This window comes from Heterodontus francisci, chromosome 30, assembly GCF_036365525.1.
Source record: "Heterodontus francisci isolate sHetFra1 chromosome 30, sHetFra1.hap1, whole genome shotgun sequence".
Classification (NCBI taxonomy): Eukaryota; Metazoa; Chordata; class Chondrichthyes; order Heterodontiformes; family Heterodontidae; genus Heterodontus; species Heterodontus francisci.
This window is the reverse complement of record NC_090400.1, coordinates 44,955,171-44,968,765: the sequence shown is the minus strand read 5'-3', so window position 1 is coordinate 44,968,765 and position 13,595 is coordinate 44,955,171. Positions and strand designations below refer to the sequence as shown.

The window sequence follows — 13,595 nt, the reverse complement described above, 5'->3', positions numbered from 1 at the left end:
TGGACATATACTCACCCGTGAGACACCACCATCAAGATGTGTGAATAGAGAAAGAGGGAGAGAACAGGCAATTGAATTAGTCTTTTATTGCTCTAGCAAGGAGCTGGCACAGACTCTATGGGTAGTGTCATGCAAGGAAGGAGCCCTGATGAAATAAACAATGAAATGAAAGAATTATGAATTTAAAAAGTCAACTACTAAACAAAATCACAAGAATGTGGGCTCTAAAAGTCAATCAAAATGGAGCAGTGGCTATATGACCCCTCCTGTACTGTAAAACAAACTCGTCTGCAAAGATGAAGCTCATTAACCTCAACTGAAATAGCTCTAGGGAGAACCCCTTTGAAAATGAAAGGAGCTATTGCATATTAATGAATCTGATCGACATGAATGAAGTAACAAAGGATGCTAAAGACAGTCTAACTCATAGCCAAACCAAGATGAATAGTGTGAAGCAGCAACATCAAACAGTGACCATGGTTCTCACCCTGTCCCATTGTATGGTCACAACAGGGGAGAGGGCTATGCTTCTCCTAACAGAAACTCCAATACGATAGATTTGGACCTTAAAAAGGTAGCGGTCTGGAGAGAGAGAGGCAAGATCAAGTCAACCTAACAGAAAGCCTGTGAGATGGATCTAGCAGGCAAGAGAAGAACCCTGCTGACCAAGAACAGCCACCACAGCAGGAATGTCACAAAGTGACTTTGAGACTAACCATCTGTGAATGGAACAAACTGCACCCCACCAGCTTTGGGCTGTACTACAGTCACTAGATCTCTACATTACCTCTGCAAATTCAAGACTATGAATAATCAGGCCTGCAACTTTTAAAAAAGGCTTTTCCTCCCAAGAAGACTCAATAATATTCTGTAAACCACAAACACTTACCTCGCTTGGATCTTAAACTACTTCTTACCCTTTTCTCTTTATCTATTCTTTTGTATGTATGGATGAATGTGTGTGTGAATGAGGTTGCAATCATTTCGGGATTTGTTTAAAAATAGTTATTTTTTTACCAACAAGAGAACCTGTCATTTGTCTGTTTATTTAACCCTAAAGACACACGGGCTAAAGCATCATTTTAACAAAACACAATTGTGGTCAGTTGGGCAGTGAACAGTGGGAGCCACCAGGTACATTACCACTTGTCTGTATCAGCAGAATGGCCTTTTCTTCACACATTTATTGTTCTATGGAAGGAGAATAATGAGGGTTGGACTCCATGCTAACAACCAAAGATGTTTGCTTTCCAATAAAATTAACGATCCTTCAAATTATAGTAAATATTTGCTGCAATTTTCATATAGATGTCACAGTGGACATTTAGGGTGAGATGTTAACCGCTTAAATCCCATTCACTTGCACAGAGTTAAAATTGGGCCCTTACTATTATAGTGAAGTTTAACTATCATCGAACTTGGTTAGTGGAGATCTAACATTTACTGTGAGGTGACCAGTCTAGAATGAAACTGTTTCCTTGATGATGTACCTGTAAAAATATATATTGTTTCAAATTTATATGCACTAAATTTGGATTGGATTGAAGTATGGTTTGAATTTCATGTTTGAAAGTAGGTCTACATTATTTCCTACATGACAAAAGTGATTATCCTCCAGAAGAGCTTCACTGACTATAAAGTGCTTTGGGATGTCCTGCGGTCGGGAAAGAGGCTATATAAATGCAAGCCTTTCTTTTCTTTTTAGATTCATCATTTTCAAATGTTTAGTTAAATGCTTTTTTCACCACATTTCCCAAAAGTGCTGATCTTGCTCGAGTGCAGTTCCACAGGCACGAGTTGTCCTCTAAAACCTCATCCAACTTCCTCATGTCGGGTCCAGATGGTGAGGCATCAGAAGGTTATTAACTGTGGACTGTATTACAACTGTGCCTGATCCTGTTCTCTCCTGATGTCCCCACATTGCATGTTTCAAGTAGGAGGCATGATATAGTGAGTAGCAGTTGGAGCCTTGGCAACTTTGTTCCCTTCACCAAGCCTAGTGGTGCTGAGGCTAATTGTAGCTTCACATTACTACCCTGGTTGGGACGCAGTAACTCAATGTGAACAGGGGATCAGACTCTGGCACTTTCCCAGCCTGCGTCGTTTCCACGTTGCTCATTTCTATCTGTCTACGGTCTGCCAAGGACATTGAAGTCTGTTTGATTTGCTTCACATAATTCTTCTGTTGACAAATGCCAAAATTTAATCATTCCCCTGAATGAGATGGCAAGTCCAGATGGATAACGAAAGGTCCTGCTGATTATGAGGTATTGCGTTCCAACCTCCCTGCAAATGTGTGCTGGAAAAGTTTATAGTTGGTACAAAGCGTATTTTAACCTATTGAATTTCTAAATGTTAATCTCATCAATCTTGAAGTGCGTGGCCTAATAAAGCTCTGGCCTTTGGGCATTTTTTTTTGCAGCCTTTAATGTCAAAGTTTATAAGGTCTGGGATAATTGGCGGCTGAGTGAAGATGAACAGACAGGTGTCCAGCTTGTATCCCACAGAGTTCTGACAGTTGTGGCGATTTGCATAATGCAGCCCCAAGCGACGGTTGACCTTCTTTCTTCTGCACCATGAAATCTGCCGCCCTGCATGTCAGTCAGGGACAAGGGGCCTCTGCCAGGCTGGCATGTGGTGTCCACCTGCTGCCATTCAAACATGAATGGGGAAAAAAAAAGAGTTTGAAACAGTCAGCTGAAATCTGGTAGGTGCCTAAAGATATTAATATATCGGAAATCAATTTTTTTTGTTTGCCTTTTAGATTGACCATTTTAATTAGTGATTCAATACATTCTGATGTTCTGCTTGCACTGATTACAGTGGTGTTAGAAACTTAGTACAAATGTCGAGAAGGCTGTTTCTGTATTTCCATTCTTGCATTTAAAAATAAATTGGAGGGAAGGATGAACATCTTTGGAAGAGCCCAGTTCTCTCCACTTCCCCTCCCCTAATCCATCTTGAATCACTCTTCAGTGTTGTCTATTAGAAACCACGGTGGTTAACAAGTGTGGTTAAGGCAACACCATTTGAACCACTTACTCTAGTTTCAATAGAAGATGCCTTTTTTAATATATATATATATAGCAGTAAATGTACCTCACACATGTATATCTACCTACTTCATCCAAAGTGTATACTGAGCCATTGAGCTCGCCACATCACGCTCACTATCCTACTACAACCTGCTATAAAGCATTGGAGCTGAAAAATGAATTTTTAAGAAATGTGCCTGTGGTTTACCATTAAAACAAATTTTTCCTTCTCACTGCTACGGTGTTCTATGGAGATGGTTGTAGTGGGAGGGCTCTATTTTTTTAAAAATTAATTTACTGGATTTGGGCCAGCATTTATTGCCCATTCCTAGTTGCACTGAACAGGTGATAGTGAGGAGCTACTGTGTGCTGCATACTAAGAGTGAGCTCTGCTCATTCTCATTTGTCCAGCAAAAAATGAACATTTTGGACTTGTTGAATAGTAATTACCTTTTATTCTGAAGACAAAGGTTCTGATTTGGCTTTTTTTTTAAAGGTTACATTGTGCGAATCCTACGTGGCCATCATATCCAGCAAGACTCGATCCTATTCAACAGGCATCACATTAACAGAGAGAAAGGGAATTAGTCCTCTTGTTGAAAATGAACCAAAGATAATGTACATTATTGATCTTTATCTAATCTGACCTGCTTGTACTATAGACAAACCATACCAGATACAAAGCATCAACTAGCTGGTAATACTCTCTTGCTGCTCAATTGGTGCCTGGCAGAGTCATAGAGTTATACAGCACAGAAACAGGCCCGTCGCCCATCGTGTCTGTGCCGGCCATCAAGCACCTATCGATTCTAATCCCATTTTCCAGCACTTAGCCCGCAGCCTTGTATGCTATGGCATTTCAAGTGCTCATCCAAATACTTCTTAAGTGTTGTGAGGGTTCCTGCCTCTACTACCCCTTCAGGCCACGAGTTCCAGATTCCAACCACCCTCTGAGTGATAAAAGTTTTCCTCAAATCCTCTCTAAACCTCCTGCCCCTTACCTTAAATATATGCCCCCTGGTTATTGACACCTTCGCTAACGGAAAAAGTTTCTTCCTATCTACCCTATCTATGCCCCTCATAATTTTGTATACCTCAGTCAGGTCCCCCCTCAGCCTTCTCTGTCATAGCTGAGATGCTCCAGCCCAGACAACATCCTGGTGAATCTCCTCTCCACCCTCTCCAGTGCAATCATACCATTCCTATAGTGTGGCGTCCAGAATTGTACACAGTACTCCAGCTGTGGCCTAACTAGCATTTTATACAGCTCCATCATAACCTCCCTGCTCATATTCTATGCCTCGGCTAATAAAGGGAAGTATCCCATATGTCTTCCTAACCACCTTTATCTACCTGTGCTGCCTTCAGTGATCTATGCACAAGTACATCAAGGTCCCTCTGACCCTCAGTACTTCCTAGGATCCTACCACCCATTGCCTATTCCCTTGCCTTGTTCACCAGCATTATGCCGAGGCCCAAATCCAAGTGAGCCTCCGGCCTCCAACTTCTGGCACGCCCTCCCTTTGCGCACCTATTTCAGGCCCGAAAATGGGTCACAATGAATTTCCACCCTTTATTGTAAATAAAGAACACGTTACAGAAAGGAGCAATTTGATTGCGTTTGTGTGTGTGTGTTCTGGGAGTACCTTCAGCACCCTCAAAGAAATAAGCTAGCAAACAAAAAAATATTTTGCGAACTGGATTACCACCTTAGCACATTGCTCGTGAGTCTTTGAATGTAGAAAGCGATTTGTTTGATTAAAAATGCACAAATCTCCTAGACAATTGGACAGGCCATTTAACAATTTAGTTATTAAATGAAATCAAACTTACTGTTTGGAAAATTCGGTAGTTTGTTCATTCGACATGCAAGATGTTTAAACATTTGTTATAGTGTGAATGCACCACTAGAGTGTATGACTTCAGGAGAAATGGGGAATACTTGGGTGGTTCGTTGGGATTGTGGCAGGTGGCTTGGTCTGGTATAGTTTGTTAGCGTAGCTTCCAAGCATATATTGTTGACATGGTCTGACATTGCACTCATTGGGTAGATCTTCACTTTGTATGATAGTCTGTAACTCGTAATAGCAAGCTGGCAGCCTATTTTCAAATCCCTCCACAGCCTCGCCCCTCCCCTCCCTATCTCTATAATCTCCTCCAGCCCTACAATCCTCAGAGATATCTGCTCTCCTTCAATTCTGACCTCCTTGAGCATCCCTGATTTTAATTGCTCCACCATTGGCAGCCATGCCTTCAGCTGTCAAGGTCTGAAGCTCTGGAATTCCCTTCCTTAACCTCTCTGTCTCGTAAACTCTCTTTCCTCCTTTAAGATACTCCTTAAAACCTACGTCTTTCAGCAACTTCTGGTCATCTGACCTAATATCTCCTGATGTGGCTCAGTGGTCAAGTTTTATTTGCTGTGAAGAACCTGGGGATGTTTTACTAAGTTAAAAGTGCTATATAAATGCAATTTATTGTTGTTGTTTACATCGCTACCGTTTTTTAAATTTTATTTTCATTGACTTCAAGATCTACTTCACTGTGTGGACAGTCAGGAATTTCTCTGATCTTTGACGCTGCTGACCATCCAGCACTCAACACCAAAAAAAAAAGGAGTGTTTATGTCAGCAGAATTGTGACCAATGGATCATGTATTTTCTATGTAACTATCCTTCATTCATTTCATCACAGCATAACTTGAAGGAACCCTTACCCAGCATCCATATGTCTGCATTTCCATCAAGAAAATAATCAAAAGTAGAAGTCCTTGCTAATTTTTCTATTTCGTTTTCTCTAGCACAGGGACATTTGAGCGTCAATTGTACTCATCCTAGTAGGGATAAGCTAATCCTTTCAGCTCAGGCTCAAATCTGGGAATTTACTTTGCTCTCAGCTGACTGGCAAGGTGACTTCAGCATACTAATAAGGTGAGGTATTCCAGAGCTATGAATGGGATTGGGATAAAATAGTTGTGACCTTTTTTAAAATGTATTTGTTCATGGGATATGGGTGTCGCTGACTAGGCCAGCATTTACCTAACCAATGCTACCACTGTCTGCCATAGCTCATTGGGCAGCACTATTGTCTCTGAGGCAGAAGATCAGGGGTTCGAGCCCAAAATCCAGGCTGATGCTCCAATGTAGCACTGAGGGAGTGCTGCACTGTCAGAGGTGCTGTCTTTTGGATGTTAAACTGAGGACCTGTGTGCCCTCTTGGTGGGCATAAAAGATCCCACGGCACTGTTTTGAAGAAGAGCCTCTGGCCAAAGCTTAATCCTCACCCAAGATATGGAATCTGATGAGCTGGTCATTATCCCATTGCTGTTTGTTGGACCTTGCAGTATGCAAATAAATTACTGCATTTCCTACATTACAATACTGAATAACCTTCAAGAACATACTTCATTGGCTGTAAAGCAGTTTGGGATGTCGTGAAAAGTGCTATATAAATGTAAGTCTTTCTTTCTTCCTCTGCTATTACTGCCTCTTTGCTATCTGAACGTGGAATATGATATAGTTGCAATTGAGCTCCAAGCAGATGCTGCTGTTTATCAAATTGAGAAATGCCTTTTGACATGTAACACGTGCTATATTTTAACAGGCAGCTCCCAAAGTCAGTGAAATTTTTAATAAATGGTCTATGTAATGAATAATTATTACCCCTGGAGCCTTAACACCTTATGGAAACACTTTTGAATTTATTGTGAAATCATCTCCAAGCATCAGCAAAGATTCTGACCTGATATCTGCACATAGTGACACCCCTATTCCTGGCCCTGGGATGGAGATGATTGAGTAATTTACTCATCAATCACGCATGGAGGTGCACTGCTGTAAGTGACTGAAACTGATTTTTGCACGCAAAATTTGTATGTAACTGTTGCCCATTTATTGTGTTTTGCTGGAGAAGTCGCCCTGCGTTTATTGGGAGACATTGCTGGAATTTCAGTCATGTGTTCTGTTTGCTGTAATTCATAGAGACTCTTTTGAAATAGACTCTGTAGACTGTTTGCTGTTGTACACTGTTTAAACAGACTCTCTTAGCTGAGTAAATAGACTTTGCTGTAAAGTAGACTGTTTGGTGTGAGGCCTGCCATATGTCTGGCCCTTCTCCAACCCATTGGCTGACACAATAGACAGTTTCATAAATACTGGTCCCGATTTTAATTCTCCTCTCAACAAAGGCATTCAAAAGCAACAGAATGCACAGTGGTGTTATTTTGCACTCTGGTTTCTATTCCTTTGCTTCCTTCCTTCTGTCCAAATTTCATCAGTTTCCTTCTCTTTAAAAGCAATGAGGTAAATGTTTAGTCCCAGTCCACAGCTTTGTGTATGTGAAGACCAAATATCAGGAATTTGGATGTGGAAGTCAGAACACCCAGTTTGTGAAGAGCACGGTGGTCACTACACATGACCCCTGTCCTCACCTGGCATCAACACCAGTGCATTTCCAACCCACTGATGCCACTGCTGTGCTCAGCACAAACTGGAGATTGAACAGACAAACATACGAACATACGAATTAGGAGCAGGAGTAGGCCACTCGGCCCTTCGAGTCTGCTCCGCCATTCAATAAGATCATGGCTGAACTGATTACTCCACATTTTCACCTAACCCCGATAACCTTCCACCCCCTTGCTTATCAAGAATCTATCTACCTCTGCCTTAAAAATATTCAAAGACTCTACTTCCACCGCCTTTTGAGGGAGAATTCCAAAGACTCACGATTCTCTGAGAGAAAAAATGTCTCCTCATCTCTGTCTTAAATGGGTGACCCTTTATTTTTAAACAGTGACCCCTAGTTCTAGATTCTCCCACAAGAGGAAACATCCTTTCCACATCCAGCCTGTCAAGACTCCTCAGGATCTTGTATGTTTCAATCAAGTTGCTTCTAACTCTTCTAAACTCCAGTGGATATAAGCCTAGCCTGTCCTATCTTTCCTCATAAGACAGCCCACCTATTCCAGGTATTAGTCTAGTAAACCTTCTCTGTACTGCCTCCAACGCATTTACATCCTTCCTTAAATCAGGAGACCAGTACTGTACACAGTACTCCAGATGTGATCTCACCAATGCCCTGCACAGCTGAAGCATAACCTCCGTACTTTTGCATTCAATTCCCCTCGCAATAAACGATAACATTCTATTAGCTTTCCTATTTACGTGCTATACCTGCATAATAACCTTTTGCGATTCATGCACTAGGACACCCAGATCCCTCTGCATCTCAGAGCTCTGCAATCTCTCACCATTTAGATAATGTGCTGCTTTTTTATTCTTCCTGCCAAAGTGGACAATTTCCCACTTTCCCACATTATACTCCATTTGCCAGGTTTTTGCCCACTCACTTAACCTATCAATATCCCTTTGTAGCCCCCTTATGTCCTCTTCACAACCCATTTTCCTACCTATCTTTGTGTCATCAGCAAATTTAGCAACCATACCTTCGGTCCCTTCACCAAGTCATTTATATAAATTGTAAAAAGTTGAGGCCCCAGCACAGATCCCTGTGGCACACCACTTGTTACATCTTGCCAACCAGAAAATGACCCATTTATGCCTACTCTCTGTTTCCTGTTAGCTGGCCAACCTTCTATCAATGCCAATATGTTACCCCCTACACCATGAGCTTTTATTTTCTGCTATAACCTTTGATGTGGCACCTTATCAAATGCCTCCTGGAAATCTTAAGTACAACACATCCACCGGTTCCCTTTTATCCACAGCACATGTAACTCCCTCAAAGAACTCCAATAAATTGGTTAAACATGATTTCCCTTTCACAAAACCATGTTGACTCTGCCTGATTACCTTGAATTTTTCTAAATGCCCCGCTATAACGTCTATAATTATAGCTTCTAACATTTTCCCTAAGACAGATGTTAAGCTAACTGGCCTGTAATTCCCTGCTTTCTGTCTCCCTCCCATTTTGAATAAATGAGTTACATTCACTATTTTCCAATCTAATGGAACCTTCCCCAAATCCTAGGTAATTTTGGAAAATTAAAACTAACATATCAACTATCTCATGAGCCACTTCTTTTAACACCCTAGGATGAAGTTCATCCGGACCTGGGGACTTGTCAGCTTGCAGCTCCAACATTTTGTTCAGTACCACTTCCCTGGTGATTGTAATTTTCTTGAGTTTCTCCCTCCCTTCCATTTCCTGACTTACAGCTAATTCTGGGACTTTGCTTGTATCCTCAATAGCGACGACCAATGCAAAATATCTGTTCAATTCATCTGCCATCTCTTTATTATCCATTATTAATTCCCCAGACTCACTTTCTATAGGACCAACGCTCACTTTGTTAACTCTTTTCTTTTTTAAATATCTATCGAAACTCTTACTATCTATCTTTATATTTCTAGCTAGCTTTCTCTCGTACTCTAATTTTACCTTCCTTATCAATCTTTTAGTCATTCTTTGCTGTTTTTTATATTCTGTCCAATATTCTGACCTGCCTCCAATCTTTGCACAATTATAGGCTTTGTCTTTAAGTTTGATACTATCTTTAACTGTTTTAGTTAACCACAGATGGTGGGTCCCACCCTTGAAATTTTTCTTTCTCATTGAAATGTATCTATTCTGTGTATTTTGAAATATCCCCTTAAATGTCTACCACTGCATCTCTATTGACCTATCCCTTAACCTGATTTGCTAGTTTACTTTAGCTAGCTCTGCTTTCATGCCCTCATAATTGCCCTTATTTAAGTTTAAAATACTAGCCTTGGACCCACTCTTCTCTCCCTCAAACTGAATGCAAAATTCAATCATATTATGATCGCTGCTACCTAGGGGCGCCTTAACTATGAGGTCATTAATTAATCTTATCTCATTGCACAATACCAGGTCTAGTATAGCCTGCTCTCTGGTTGGCTCCAGAACGTATTGTTCCAAGAAATTATTCCAAAAACATTCTATGTACTCCTCATCTAGGCTACCTCTGCCCATCTGATTTTTCCAGTCTATATGTAGGTTAAAATCACCCATAATTATCACTGTACCTTTCTGACAAGCTGCCATTATTTCTTCCTTTATACCCCGTCCTACAGTATGGTTAATGTTAGGTGGCCTGTATAGCACTCCCACAAGTGACTTCTAGCCTTTATGATTTCTCATCTCTACCCAAACTGCTTCTACATCCTGGTCTCCTGAACTCAGGTCATCCCTCTCTATTGCACTAATACCATTATCAATTAAAGGACTACCCCTCCACATTTTCCAAGCTTCCTGTCCTTTCTAAATGCCATGTACCCTTCAATATTCAAGTCCCAATCTATGTAGTCCTGCAGCAATGTCTCTGTAATGGCTATCAGATCGTACTTATTTATTTCTATTTGCGCTCTCAGTTCATCTGTTTTGTTTTGAATGCTACGTGCATTCAGATACAGTGCCTTTAGTTTTGTCCTTTTATTATTTTTGTAACCTCTAGCCTTATCTGTTGATTTACTCTTAGATTTGTAAGCTCTGTTCCTTCCTGTCAGAGTCTGTTTATCATTTCCCATATTAATACCTTTCTCTCTTGCCTTGTCTCTACTCCTTGATTTACCATATGTTCCCAAATTTGATCCCTTGCCCCCACTATTCAGTTGAAAACTCTCTCTACTTTCCTAGTTATGCGGCTCGCTAGAACACCAGCCCCAGCACGGTTCAGGTGTAGACTGTCCCAACGGTCGAGCCACCACTTTCCCCAGTACTGGTGCCAGTGCCCCACGAACCGGAACCCACTTCTACCACACCAGTCTTTGAAACGTGCATTAATTTCCCTAATCTTATTTGCCCTATGCCAATTTGCACGAGTCTCAGGTAATAATCCAGAGATTATTACCTTTGAGGTTCTGCTTCTTAATTTGGCACCTAGTTCCTCAAACTGACTATGCAGAACCTCTTTCCTTGTCCTGCCTATGTCGTTGGTACCTACATGGACCATGACAACTGGATCCTCCCCCCTCCCACTTTAAGTTCCTCTCCAGCCCTGAGCAGATGTCCCAACCCTGGCATTGGGCAGGCAACACAGCCGTCTGGACTCTTGCTCTTTGCTGCAGAGGACAGTGTCAATCCGCCTAACTATGCTGTCCACTACTACCACTACATTCCTTTTTTCTCTCTCTACCATGGTCAGGTTACTCATCAACCCTGCAGCCCCCACTCTCATCCAAACAAGCTGAAAGAACCTCAAACCCTGTTGGACAATCACAAAGGCAGAGGCTTCTGCACTCCTGCCCTCTGGGTCCCTCTCCTTGCTTCAGCTGCAGCCACACTCTCCTGTCCCTGACCACTGACCACATCAGAAGACCCTATCCTAAGGGGTGTGACCGCCTCCTGGTATAAAATGTCCAGGTAACCCTCTCTGATGTGTCCCAATGTTTGCAGCTGGGACTCCAGTTCAATGACTCTGAGCCAAAGCTCTTCGAGTCGCAAAGACTTACCGCAGACGTGTTTGCCCCATGACACATCACCTGTCCTGCCATCCTTAATGTGTTTTAATTAACTACCTAATTATTTTATTCAATTTTTTTATATATATATATTATTAAGCTTGCTACTAGTTCCTCTACTATTTTAAACATTAGGATTAGAATGGACATTAATCACTCACCAGATACTCACCAAACCTTGGATATACCAGGAATCATCGGATAATGCCTCAGCAGGCCATGGAATAGGATGTTTTTGTTTTTAAACAAGTCCTCCTGGTCTAAAAGAAAATTGCATCGCCTTGAATTTTGTTCCAAAGGCTGACAAGAGTTCAAATAGCACTGGGGCATGAAAGAAGGAAATAATATTGAGCAGTGTCTTTTGAGGTTCGATTCACTGAGCTAACTGAGCTCATTGAAACAAGGAAATTGTCATGCCAGAATGAACATAATGGGCCAGGGAATAGCAAGACTACAGAGTTGCTTTGCTCCATTTTCCACTATATTCTACAAGTTCAAATCTCCCTCCCTAATAATGCAGGCCAGATACATGAACTGTCCCAGGGGTCAGGAAATAGCCATCAACTTCTCAATGGGTTATAATTTGTATCACAAATGCAGAAAATTCAGGCTAGCAGTGTCTGACAGCATTTCTTTTTTCAGCAATACAAAATACAATTACGGGATGATGAATTGCTGGTTTCTGAACCATCCGCCGGGATATGTTGGTGGTAATGTGTGTATTCTGTTCTGGCCATATTCCCGCTAATATTAAATTTTAGCTCACACTTTTGACCCTAAAAGATGGCAGTGTAATCCACGTCTTGATGTGAAATGGAAAAGAATGTTAACTGTAGCATGTACTTTTTCAAGTCTGGTGCTTTAATCTATTAACAGGTCTGTGACCTGTGTGAGGTGGGAAAACTGTACAAATCATAATTGTAAAAATAATTGGCTTGTGTGACCTACTAGCACAATGCATGAGAGTCAGCACTTTCTGGGTCATTGATTTCAAGTAACTATCTATATGATCTCTTTGGTGCACTGGTACGTAATGTGTACACATCGAGGATAGATGAACATTTTAGATTCACAGTTAATTGAGGTGCTGTGTGAATCTTGCTCCTCAAATTTCTTTATTTGTGACTCTGACTTTGACTCTTATCTCTCAAACACTCTAGTTTCACTCTTTGGGACTAATTTTCACTCACTCAAAACCCATTCATTTACACAGAGTTAAAATTGGGTCCTTTAACTTTGAGATTAATTGTCTAGTCCAGATGTATCGAGGGAGACAATGTTTCTAATGATTTTTCGGGTTATTCTCATTGCTTTTCTGTCATGACAAAATAGAATGGAGTTACAGCCTTTTATAATGTTTAAGCATCTTTTTTAGTGATGTTGGTTGAGGGTTAGTTATCAGCCAGGGCACTGGAGAGAACTCCCTGCTCTTCTTTGAACTCGTGCCTGGGGATCGTTTACATCCACCTGAGAGGGGAGGCAAGGCTTCATACATTTTATACCAAAGACAGCACCTCCGACAGTACATCACTCCCTCAGTACTGCACTGGAGTGTCAGCCTGGATTTTGTGCTCAGGTCTTCAACCCACAACCTTCAGACTCAGAGGCAAGCGTGCTCGTCCCGGAACCCCTCCATTCCCACCCAGTGGCATGGCCTGCAGCAGCCAAAACTGGCACCTCCTGAAAGCATAATAATGAGACTTGTATGTGTGGGCACACAGCATGTGCAAGGGTGTAGGCGCTGATCTATATTCCTATGCTGATCTTCATTGTAATTTAAGGACACTAGTCAGTCAGGTAGTTGATACAAAAACTACTTGGGTAGAAAGCAAAGCAGTAATGGGAGTAGTGAGTGAGTGACCTTTTTTGCTGTAGGTGAAAAGAGTATGTCAATTTATAGATTGTCCACAGACCAAACGTGACACCCGAAGCAGCAGCTTTGAATGCTGAAGCTTCGGTTCCAAGCTCAGCTAATGTCCATATGTGCTGTTGGAAAAGGTGTTTCAGCTTATTTTCACCTTTCTCGAATGGATTATTAACACATTCTGGAGCTTTTGTTACGTGACTGCTGGTCGCCGATTAACACTTCAGGCGACAGGACAAAAACGTGCAACATCCT

At 41.5% G+C, this 13,595-nt stretch overlaps 1 long non-coding RNA gene across 1 annotated transcript in view; it reads right to left on the bottom strand.

The window, feature by feature from the left end:
• Nucleotides 1-1,081: 1,081 nt before the first annotated feature.
• LOC137346723 (uncharacterized) overlaps nucleotides 1,082-13,595 on the bottom strand; it is a 30,745-nt gene continuing 18,231 nt past the window's right edge. The window contains exons 2-3 of the long non-coding RNA XR_010968765.1: nucleotides 3,486-3,581; nucleotides 1,082-2,648 (exon numbers count right to left, since the gene is read on the bottom strand). This is a non-coding gene — a long non-coding RNA (uncharacterized lncRNA). The remainder of the gene's footprint in view (nucleotides 2,649-3,485; nucleotides 3,582-13,595) is intronic.